Source organism: Takifugu rubripes, chromosome 5, assembly GCF_901000725.2.
Source record: "Takifugu rubripes chromosome 5, fTakRub1.2, whole genome shotgun sequence".
Classification (NCBI taxonomy): domain Eukaryota; kingdom Metazoa; phylum Chordata; class Actinopteri; order Tetraodontiformes; family Tetraodontidae; genus Takifugu; species Takifugu rubripes.
In genome coordinates, this window is record NC_042289.1 from 12545455 (window position 1) to 12557808 (window position 12354).

Consider the following 12354-nt stretch of genomic DNA (forward strand, 5'->3'; position numbering starts at 1 on the left):
ACGTGACTGGCTGGCGATGGGTGCGGAGTACTGGCGTTAGTGGCGTTTACATGCTCCTGCGGAGCTACTTTAAATTAAAAATGCTAAAAGTTGCCATGTTTTAATATCCACATTTGCCGATGACATTTTCACTTCTCGGAGAACCTTTGTGGAGGTGGGAGTGGGCGTTTGGGAGCGTTCTGTTTACCTGCTGGCAACTAAATGTCAAACTCTTCTCTCTTTTCATTTTTTCCCTCCCCAGGACTAAAGTTAAAAAGACCTCAAAGTTGCAGCGGGCGGCCGTGTGAATGTGGCGGTATCGTCGTCATCAGGAAACGGTTTGATTTTCAGATGCGTCCACAGCCCACACGGAAAATCCTGAACTTCACAGCAGATAACAGCCACCAAATAACTGCCGCTGTTAGCAAAGGTGAAGGACCCGTGCGTGCGTGCGTGCGTGCGGGCGTGCACGCTCCTGCATTCACGGTGCGTTTCCCGTCAATATTCTTGGGCCTTTTCGGAGGGTCATCAGATGGTTTAGAGCCCAGAAGCTGTTCCTGAAAGCAGGAAATGCCAGACAGATAAAGCTGCCTGAATGAAAACACACACACACACACACACACACACACACACACTCTGACATTTCAGATCGCTGCTGTGAATCTGCGACCGTAACCACCAGTTTTGCTGTGAGGCCGCGCCTCCAGAATTCATCTTCTTCTCTCGCCTGATCCGCCATTTAAAACGACCCGTTGGAACCTTTTGCACGTGTTGAGCCCGATGTCAAACCCGCCAAATCAGACCTACTTCCACGCTCGCTGTGTAAAGAAGGGACGTATTCCGATTTCTGGATGGCCGAGCGGAAGAACATTCCTGAGCGTATAGCTAATACGCTAACGCTAACAGCCTCATTAATGGCTGTAACTGTTGTAGATGACAGAGCCAAACGCGGAGTTTTAAAGCCGACTGCTCGCTTTGCTGCTCCCCAGCGGCACGTGAGGGTCCCGGAGGAGTGTTCTCCCTGCAGTGACTGAACCAGTTTGCAGCCAAAGAGGCCAAGGCTGCAGGGACGCGAAGACGAGTAGACGAAGTCACCTCAAAGGACGAAGAAGAGGCGAAAAGACGACAGGAGGGAGAAAGACTTGGTCCTGGCCGTCCCTGCGGGAGGGGCGTATAAATAAAACAATCATTTATCGGCTCCGCCGCACTTAACACGGCGCTCAGTCACGCCAGCCAGGATGAACCGGCGGAGGGAGCCGCGGGGTTGCCGCAGCAACTGGAATTAGAATCAGAAAGGTTTCATCGCCGGATTATCCAGGTGAGAGATGGAAAAAGAGACGCACAAAAGCTCCACGGAGAGAATCTGAGCGGCGTTCTGTGAGCCACATTTGATAAATCGAGGTGGCCGAACGTGGCGCTGATCTATGACATCATCGGAGAGGACGATGCGCCTGCAGATGTGTGCAGATGCCGCATTCACTTCCAATTAGCGCTATCGTTAACTTCACTTCTGCCTTTGCGGCGTAAAACGACGCGGAAGGCCCCCCCCCCCCCGGCGGCAGACCCTCGCCCAAAACGAGATTAAAATTTCACCGCAAGACAAAACGGAGGGAGGAAATTTGACAGGAGCACTTATCAGGGCGCAACAGAAACGGCGGACGAGCCCCCCCCCACCCCCACAACTCTGGTGATAAATCTCGGCGCAGAAGTGAATTTAGCCAGCGGCGGCCATTAAGCTTCTACCTCAGTCAGGTTGGAGGTTGCCAAGAGACCCATAATGCCAAGTGGAGGCTGGCAGTTTGTAAGGGCTAAATGTTGGGGCCTAAAATGTCAATATTGGTCCCTTGGGAGGTAATGATTAAGGCTTTAAGATCCAAAAGGCGCCGCACATATGGCTGGCCAGCTGTCACATCTGTCGCTCTGCGTTCACGCCGGTAACGACGGCCCGTTTTATTACAGTATGTAACAGAGCAGCATTAAATGTCAGCTGACGGCGCGGCGGCGAAAGGCCCAGCTCAGCAAACCCTGGCATTTGAGTCAACATCCCCCCCCCACACACACACACACACACTCCTGGCTTCTCCCATGTGGGTTTCCTTATAAAGATCGGTTCCCTACGGGTCTACCTAGCATGGCGCTAACGTTGAGCGTTGAGCTTAAAGGAACCGGGCATGACTGATAGACGCCTCCTCCTCTTTGGGGCGGAGTGACATGACGGAGAACATCCGCCCCGCCGACGTGTCAGGCGCTCCGGGCGACTCCGGCTCATCCCTCAACCCCAGACCGCATCAGCAGAGGCTGCAATTCCCCTTAAACCAGGGGTGGTGGAACTCAGTCCCCCAGGGTGCGAATTCCAGCCGGGTTTTCCACCCTCCCAGGAAGAAAAGAGCTTTCAGGGAGACAAGTGGGAGGCCTGGTGAAGGGGTAGGCCAGAAAACCCGGACCGGATCTTCCTTAGCTGCAGTTTGTGCGTTTTAAGCCCAGAAGACGGTTTGTCATTGTCAGTGCTGAGCTTTAATCCTTCAGACTTCAGAAACTTTTTTTTTTAAAAAAAACATTCACTTCTTCAGCAGGTTTGTCCTTGATTTTGTTATTTGGGTGTTTCAAGTATGAGTGAGGCACGGCTGTCAAAAGGAAGCAGCCATCTGTCTCCTCACAGGTATGAAACTGCACCTCGGGGTTGCTTTTTTATTTAGACGAGTTTGACGCTTTAAGTTGTACTTCAAACCAAAATAGATGTTTCACTTCTGCAATTTCTACTCGTTTGGAGGAGGCACCTGCGTCACCACCGTGAATAAATGAAACGGAGCGCGGGATGGGCCCGGCGCCTCACGCCTGTCGCATGCAGGCGCGTGACTCGGATCCCCGTCCAGATAACCAGCCGCTCGCCCAGGCGGGCCGCTTATCACAGGGGCGGTCCGGGAAACTGCCCCCATCTTGTAGCCCCCATCGTGGCGTGTGGGGTACCTGACAGATCGGATGATCCCCATAATGCTGCAGATTCCCTCTGATCAGAAATGACTTCAATTAACTGGAGCAGCCAAGTGTGAGGGGGGGCACGGGGGGGGGGGGGGGGGGCTCTGACACGTCCTCTCTCCGCGACAAGGAAAATCGTGGCCGACAGCTCGGTGAGCACGGACCCACGACGTGGAGGGGGCACAGGTACAGAGCTATTGAGACGCCACCTTCTCACGGTAAAAACGCGCCGCTTAGAGGTGAATCGGGGGGGGGGTCGGTTTCTCCGTGCGTACATCACAGTTAGTCACAGGCTGCATGTGGAAAATGGGAATTTCTCGCTCTGCGTTTCTCGTTTAGGCCAGAAATGAGCCGTTTGCGACTTTGTTTAAACACTTTATGACACAATGAACCCGTCACACACCGGCAGGCTAATAATTCACATCAGCGATCATCTTCTCCCCCCTCTGCACACTGGAATGAAAAGGTGTAATTAAACGCCGGGTTTGTGTTTGCACTTTCAAAAACAGCCTCCTGGGTTTTGGCTGCTTTTCCAAGCTAAAGGAGACAACCCTGGATTTTATCATTCCTCGTTCCTTTCTTAGCACATCCTCTCCCATCTAACTTTCCCGCTTATATCCAGGCCTCCTTCCTTATTTTTTTTCAAAAACGTGTATTAGAAGCGGAGGCGGCTTTGACGTTTAAATGATGGCTGAATGGAGCCGCGCTGCCGTTTACATGATGGAGAGTCTGCGGCGGCGCTCCTCACGCGCTACTTGGTATTCCTGCGCCGAACACCTTCAGATCCTTGTCATTTGGTTCCCGTTTGAATCCATCCAGCTCACGTCCAAATCCAGGGCCGTGGTTTTTCCGAGCGAGCGCATCCGTCACGGACGGGTAAAAATAGTTATCAGGAAACTCGGAGTTCTTTATGGAAATGAACCGAAACAAGCAGAAGTGAAGCAGAAGGATTCCCAAAATGGGCGCCGTTATCGACACTGGGATGAAACAAATTGTTTTTTACAGTGATGAATTTACCATTAGCGCAGGGTCAACCTTTCTACAGTAATTTAGCATTTTTTATGTCCAAGTTGTTCAGATGTCCACACGACTGCTCGCTCCTACCCTTAAAGTGCATATTTAACCCATCAGGAGCTCCTCCAGCCAATCAGAAGTTGCGTTGCTCATTTCTCCGATCCTGCTGCAGAGACGGCCTCCATCCTCCACATCAACATTTGGTTCCCAGGCAGATCAAAGTTTCCCTCACATCTGTTCCCGTTCCTGCCGCCGAGGTTTGCCAGCTGGACCCCGTCCTTCGAAGAGCATCCCCAAGGTGCGCCTGTTCGGGTGGGGGATATTACGCAGACTGCTCAAATAAACGCGGCTAGCATTGAAACGCAGAGGCGCTCCAATCCAAACAGCCAATCAAGCTACAGGAGGAAGTTCGTTTTACCAAACCGGAGGAAGGGGGGGGGCTTCTGACAGCCCCCCTCTTGGGGGTTTATTTATAGTCACGTGGAAATATGGGAAATGCCTTTGCAGATAGGACTCGGATTCAGATGTTGGATGTTACTGTGAAGCGTGAACAGGGTCCACAGAGACCCCCAATAACTCGATTGAGGTCCTCTCATTTACAGCCTCCTCTCTCAAATATCAGCCCCCTACCTAAATAAATATGGCCAACACCTACACACACCTACACACACCGGGCAAACAGAGCCGGGTGCCAACAACATGGAAAGCCAGGAGCTCCGCAGACACTAGTGCCGGGATAAATCTTTTATTAATGAGTGAACCCGAAGGGCAGGCTCGTTTGCTCTTTCACCGCTAGATTCCTCGCATTGGTGGCCAGGATCCCAACTGCCGGCAGGCTTTTACCTCAAAGGGCGACGTCACCCACACCGATGAGCCGGATGCCTTAAAACCCACATGTTTACACATACATACAAAGGAAATGTCAATCAGATACCAAACACGGGCGGCAAAACCCTGAAAAATGTCAAAATGAGAGCGACTCCCCGGCTCCTTCAGATCAATAGACCTGCTGAAATGAATGCGAGATTTTTCTCATCTTTTCGGGGAAACGGACATGCGGCCCCAACATGAGGGCGACGCATTCGCCCCGGAAGAGCACCGCATCTCCAAAATACCAAACCGGGCTGAAACATGCGGCTCAGTTTTTGTCGCCTGCTCTCTCGTGCTGAACTCATTTCTAAACCGGGGCCAGACGCGGCCCTCGCAGGTTTACACCGCCGTCCTGCTTTCCCAGCCGACCTTAAAGACAATTCTCTGACCCGGACTGCTTCCTGCTCCTGCGGGAGTGGAGATAAGGTGGAAAGCAGAGCCCAAGATCCCCCATACACATAAGTCATCCGCGCTCGATAAGCAGAGCGGCAGCCTGCCTCGATGCCCTTCCTCTCTCCGCTGTCGTCCTTTGCCATTTTGTCGTCTCAAGTGGGCACTTGAGCTCAGGTTTGCTGGCAGCCAGTCAGTCCTCAGCCCGACTGGCCGGCTGTGATGTCAGCGCAACATCACGAGGCATGGCCCTGTGCTGGAGACAAGGGAGAGGAGGATGGGACCGTCACCTGGGAGACAGGAAACGAGAAACACAGGCAGACATGGGCGCAGTGAGATCAGCGTGAATGGCTGCTCAGGTGGACCAAAGAGCCGCTTGGGTAGCCAAACACTGAGCAAAAATCAAACCGTGGCAATAAATCCAAGGGGGCGTGAAGATGACAACCCAAAGAATTAAAGCCAGACTTCTTAAAGAGTGACGGAGGGAAACCTAACAAGACTAATATCTAAAGCAGAAACGCCGGGGGGAGCTCAGTCGAGTCCTTCAATACTTAGGAGCCACAGAGGAAGAATAACCAACACAATTAACAGCGTGACCCTCATCGTGGCTCTGCCCACGCGCCGGCGCTGAGCAATAAACCGGGACGAGGAGACGAGCTGCCGACTCCTCTCAGACTTGTGAAGGTTACGTCAGCCGAAAGGCAACGGAAACATGAGAAGCGTGCGCAACACCATCGCCTCGCGACATGTTCCCACCTCGTTTGCATCCTGGAAGATAAGCTGGCATTTAAATGGAACGCTGCTGATGCGCTAGCGGAGTGGAGCCGCTTTCGTCGGCACCAGGAGAGAAAAAAAAAAGGATTTGCAAAACCAATCACAGGTGGGTGCATCCTCTCAAACTACATTTAATGAGCTCTCGAGCTTCCTGTGACATTTCCTCTTCTTACCTCCACCACCAACCCCCCCACCTCCTCATTCTCATACCATGCCCGCGCTTCCCTCTTTCTCCCCTCTCCATCCAAAACAGCGTTCCGGGAGGAGAGGCCATCAATCTCCTTCAGCGAGAGGATGCTGCGGGAGAGTGCCGGGGCTACGGCAGATTATAAGCTGTCCTCACTCCCACAGAACACCGCACGATGTTTGGGAGGGGAGGAGGTGGAGCAATCTCGGGGATCAGACCCGACACAGGGAGGGGGGAGGCTTCAAGACCTGCTGGAGCTTGTCAGGTAAAGTCGACGTGGAAGCTGACCGGCTGCGAGACGGCCTGATATATTCGGTCGATATTTTTTTCAGCTGTGCAAGCAGACTAACTAAAATGAAGCGTGTAGAAGGAGCCCGGCGCCGGATGAACACCCTCGCCCTTCTAGAACAATCAGATTCTTGTCCTCCGACACGGAAGTAACATCAGAAATCAACCTTCTCCCCCTGCAGTCGTAGCTGAAACCAGCTCTCATGCAGTTTGAGGACCAAACCGGAGTGAAGCTGGTTCGTCATCAATGTTCAGGTCAGTTTCTGAACTCCCCGGAGCTTCAGCGGCATCCGTCCACGGTGGTTCTTCTATATTTCATGCTTGTTCTGACGGTTTACAGGACAGAGAGTGAAACTGTCCCTCTTGTGTCATTGGCTCAGCGAGTCCGACCATCAGACGTGCGCGTCTGTGCCTTCACACCATGTGTCCAGTCAGACGAGGTGTCAGCTCGCCGTCAGCTACCCTTTAGATTAATTGGCGTCAGGCTGGTGGCTGAGGAGAGATTTTAATGCCACAGAGTTTGGACATTCTTTCAATATTGTCCTAGATCTCACCCAGTCTTCTAGTTTCAGCCTTCCAAGACTTCAAAACCAATAACCCAACGGTTTTCTCACACATGGAATATACATTTTTTTAAACATCCTGCTAGATAACTACAAACACGCCAGTGCACACATGCGTGTGTGTGTGTGTGTGTGTGAGCTGTGGCGTGGACCTGTGGACCTGAGGTAGGACCATAAATCCAGGTTAACAGCCAGGCGCCGCTCGGCCGCCCTTCGCAACAGCAGTAAACACAAGGCCAAACGAGGGGAGCATAAACAAGTGTGACAGACAGGTTTTGCAGAGAAAGTCTGCCGTCTCGCTGACCTGCTGCCTCAGCAAATGCTCCGTGATTTCTTATTACGCGTAAACACGCCGGCCGAGCCGGCTCCGACAGCCGCCTCCTCCTCCGCCGCGCTCATCGTTATGCAGCCTTCTTCACGAGAACTTACATGGGGGACTTTTGTCAGGGATAATAACTCGTCTTTGCCTCGCTGGGACGGCACTGAAGAGGTAGGTTACTCTATAAAGACGTCCCTCCGCTGCTGCAGCGCTCCAGCTGACGTGGCGCCCGTTGGGCCCCCGGGACGCAGAGCGGCACAGCTCGACGCTAAAGACTTTGACACCAACATAATAACTGATAATTGATTCTGCTGCCGACGAAGGTGGAACATTAAAGGGTAGAACCGGCAGCGGAGGCACCAGAGCACCGGGGCCTAATATGAGTTGATGGGGCCGACGCCGCCTGTCAGACGCAATCTAATCATGGCGAGCAGAGATTCTGGAGACATATCAGCAAATCAGAACCAGGCTTTGATCCGCAGCAGGCCAATAAAAGAGGGGCCACTCCAGGCTACGGCGGTCAGGAGGCGGAGGACGAGGATGAAGACGATCCGACGTAGGAAAGGAAAGGCGTTCAAAGAGGTGACAGGTGACGGCTTTGACTCGTCCATTAACGTGATCAGCATGGACAGAATTGATTCCAATCCTAATTGAGCTCCGTGGCTCGGAATCGATCGCCCGCCCCGACTTGATGCAGCTTTCGATTTGAACCATATAGGTGTTTGAGGATATTAGCGGTGAGCGTCACACGCCGATGGCTGCATTTGCTGACATTTTTATCCATCAGTTCCAGACTGACACAAACACGCCTGATTATGGCTCCGTGCCTTCCCCGTTTAGATGTTCTTGATCTCCGTCTTCAGTGGGACAATGACAGTTCAATGTCATGGCAACGCTGCCCCCAGTGGCCGAATAAGGATTCGCAGGCTTGATATGTACCATATATTATGATGAAGTCCATATATTCTCTCTGCCTTTTCCAAGGCCTCGATTTCTGCTACCTCATGTTTTAAAGCATGATAAATCATTTACATAAAAGATAAAGCTCTGATCTCATCATAAATGAGCAGACAATGCCCGACAATATTAAACGCTGCCCTATAAAACTGCAGTTTGTTCCTTACGAACGTTACAAACGGCTAAACATGTTTCTTAATGCCACATAACAGGACGAGCCAGTACTACTCAACCTCACACCTTTGTTATTAACATATAATGGAGACGTATGAGGTGAGGCCCGTCGTGTTGACTGGAGTGTGCCTATCTGCTGAGTGGACTGATGAAGATGGAGCGCTCCCTGCAGCCCCAGAGTCAGACCACTGATGGATTGGCCAGCCTCCACCCCGTCCCCACAGCTGCAGGACGGATGCTGGTGTTCATGAGGATCAGCACAGATGCCTGCCAGACTGGAACTGACAGTATTAAGTGGCCGAGTGAGCGTTTTCATGAACACCAGGAGGCCACAGTCGCAGAGAACGAACACAAAAACAGCATCAGACAGGCGAGCAAACGCACATTTCCACCTGAAGTGGCAGAGCGCCGCATGTTGAAAATCACCGGCGTGGGATCAAAGGCGCTACAGATGTTCAACAGGACCGTAGGAGCCATTTCTGCAGGGATCGGATATCTTGCAGAGAGTAGAGGAAGGAAAGAGAGGGGAAAATGGAGTAATAGCAAATAAAGAGGAGAAGGGGAGCGAGGAGCTGCAGGCTGGAGACAGTAAAGAGAATAGAGGAAGACAGGGGTGAAAAGGAAGAAGAGGAAAATGCAAATCAGAGGCCGCGGAGTGTAAAAAGAGAAGGAACATGAAAGATTACTACGGGGACTGAAAAAAAAATCTGAAAAGCAGAGCAAAGCTGACAATGAGAGAGAGAAAAATGCGGCCCCGTTGAATGAAGTGTGAGCGGAACTCCGGAGGAAACACGGGACATGACAGGAATGCGTCGTGCAGCCTTTTTGCTGCCGTAATGCCGTCTCACACGTCCTAGAAGCCGAGCCGGGGGGGGGGGCTGTAGACATAACAGCACGGTTCGTTCGATGGAAAATGTGGAGAGGAGAAAAGAAAAGAGGTATTCTAAAAGGAGAGGTGACCTGTGGCGTCTGCGCAGGGACAAAAGGTGGGAGGACCATCGGGAATGTAGCTCCCCCGCACGCCGGAGGCTAAAATTTAGCTCTGATAGCAGCCGTCTGGGAGAGCGATAAGGCCCGAGCAGGGGTCAGTCGCAATCAGAGAGCAAAACAAAAACCCGGGGAGGCACATTTGCATCGTTAGCAGAGGAGTCCCCTGATGTCCCCCCGCAGCACAGACCCCTCACAAACGTGGCCACACAAACATCCACCACGCACCAACGTCGACCTCCTCCTCCTCCTCCTCCTCGTGAATATTCATCTGCCTCATTAACACTCAAGTAGGGAAACAACATATTGCATTTTTTTTTGCTTGGAGAGAGCTGAGCGGGGGGGGGGGAAGCCAGGACACGTGGAGCGTGCGGAGGAAGAGAAGAGGAAAAGAGACAGAGGCGAGAGGGAAAGGCTTCTTTTTGCTGTGGATGCAGCACAAAACTGTCGCTTGTCCTCATGAAAGCACGACGGAGCAGCGTGAGACGGGCGTCAGCGGCCGGAGAATCACAGCGGGGGACAACAGAGCTCTAAACCCTCCCGCTAATGTTTGACGGTTCACAATCTCCTGCACCCGTGTCCTGAGCCTGGTCTCACCTCCACCTTTACCCCACCGGCACCAGAGTCGCCTTCGACACCAGAGGAACCGATGGCGCCGCCGCCGCTGCTGCCGCTTAAATCACCGACATCCACCAAAGTCATTCCTTATTCTAAAGTTCGCACTTGCATCTGCCAGAAAACCGACTTTAATTTCAGAGCAGTATGAACTATTGATTCTTCTTTCTCCTCCCATCTTCACTATCCAGCACAAGGATTTGGGATGGGGGGGGGGGGGGGGGGGGGGGTTGATCGCCCTCTTCCAACCGACCCCCAACCAGTTGTGCGCGATGCGATTGTTAATGTTTCACCAAAGCCATCAACACTTTTCTATAGAAAAACCAAATCAAAGAAGCTTTGACAAACTGCCATAAAAATAGAAATAAAAATCTCATTTGACACCTGCCTTGGTGGGAGGTGGGAGGGACTGAGGAGAAAAATATGATTTTACGTGGATGCGGGAGAAGCTCAGCGGCTAAACATTTGATATTTGTGGCCCGGTTTTAGAGCAGAAGCTAAAAAAAAAAATCAGGCGTCCAGGCCCCAGCCACCAGGAAGGTAAACAGTTCAGCATTAATCAAAACTAAACCCAATAATCAAGTGTTAGAACACTTTTGCTTTATGGGGAAATAATTATCCAAATTGTGGCGGCCAATTTGTTTGGGTAGGAGTTCTCCTCTAGTGGCTTCACAATTATTGTTATTATCTTAAATGGCCCAAAGCCCCTTTTTCCGTGCCAAACTGTGCAGACAGACTTGTGAGGAAAAACGCTCCGACGTGACTGGAAATCGAAAGAACCTGAACCGAGGAGACCCGAGCTGGGACAACTGTGAGGGTTTACCCGGGCGAGGCGCTAACCTTACCTTCTGACGTGAGCTTATCCAAAACAGGAACCTCAGAGAAGAGAAACAGAACCAGGAAGTCAAAGAAGGCTTTAATACGTAAAGCAGGGGGCGGAGTCATGAACACACAGGTGAGACACACTGAGGTGATCAGGTAAAAGGAAGCATCAGAGCAGGAGAGACCAAAACACAACGATGGGGGGGAGACACAGGATGAACCAACTCCAAATCTTTATTACCGGTAGAGCAAATTACCCAAAACTGGATGGTGGGAGTCGTCAGATGACATAACAAGTTCCAGTTGAAACTGGTTTTAAAAAGACACGAATCTCTCACAAAGAGGAAGTTGGTCTGATGAAACTGACCAGTCAGATTCCGTCTGAACGACTTTGGATAAGTTGAAAACTTACCTCACGTCCTCATCAAATGCCAAACAAGCTGGTATCTCAGCCTCGGAGCTGCAAGTGTTAATAAAACCATTAAGACGGGCGGCTGCTCGGCAGCCTTAAATGCCAGCTAATATCACCAGGATTGGATGTGACTTATGGACTCTGACACTTTTAACTGATTAGGTTGTTCTTATTTCACATTCGGACGGTTTGGGCGAGCGGCCTGTCAGTCCAGGGACCCGACCGGCTCGAATCAGAGGCCCGAGCTCCACACGCATGAATTAAACACACCTAAATGGCAGATGGTGCGAGCACGGGCTGGTGTCTGGCGCCGTGACAGGAGCTGAGATGAAGGAGAGGCGTGAAGCCGCGTATTAGAGCCGCGGATAGCTCGGCTCGTCTTGAAGGTCCCTTCCCCCGCTTAAAACATTCACTTCGTCTGCGCCGCTTCTCTTCCGAAGTTGTTTTTGGGAAATATGAAAGGTGGAAAAGCATTCCCTGCCAGCGCTTCACTCACTCACTCACACACGCGCATACGCTGAGGACGCATTTCATCCTCCAGATCCGAAACAGCCAATGGCGCTGGCAGGCATTTGCGACCCCAATCCATATTTCAATTTCCCACCTCTCATGCAAACTAATTCAATACTTGTTGCCGTCGCTCACAAGCGATCAGCAGAGGGAGAAATGAGCTGCTCCTAATTCTGCATCTTTAAAAGGCCCAATCAGAGGCCGCTTCTGAGTGAGCCGCTGCCAATATCAATTACGTCTCGGCGGGTTTACACACCGACGGATTGGGAATCGGATCTGGCTGCGCGGCAACCGCGCACCCCCACATTTCATCATAAACGCACCGAATTCTCCGTTGTTGAGATGGTCAAATGCTCATCGGCCGGATCCAGAAACAAAGGCTGTTGTCATGGCAACCAGAAACCCCGAGGTCATAGCGAAACTGCGTGATTAAAAGGAAATCGTTGGTAATTTGATGTATTCCGGTTAAAAGGGAGCTTTTTCTTGCCACTCTTGCCTGTTTGAGGATCGAGGGGCT

At 51.7% G+C, this 12354-nt stretch overlaps 1 long non-coding RNA gene across 2 annotated transcripts; it reads right to left on the reverse strand.

Annotated features, from left to right (window-relative positions):
• Nucleotides 1-3599: 3599 nt before the first annotated feature.
• On the reverse strand, nt 3600-10989 carry LOC105416489 (uncharacterized). Of its 2 annotated transcripts, XR_003888574.1 has the most exons (3): nt 10939-10989; nt 4060-4273; nt 3600-3932 (listed from the first exon to the last, which is right to left on the reverse strand). It is a non-coding gene; the product is annotated as an uncharacterized lncRNA (long non-coding RNA). The 2 variants fall into 2 exon arrangements; XR_003888573.1 differs by having other exon boundaries at nt 3600-4273.
• Nucleotides 10990-12354: the final 1365 nt, after the last annotated feature.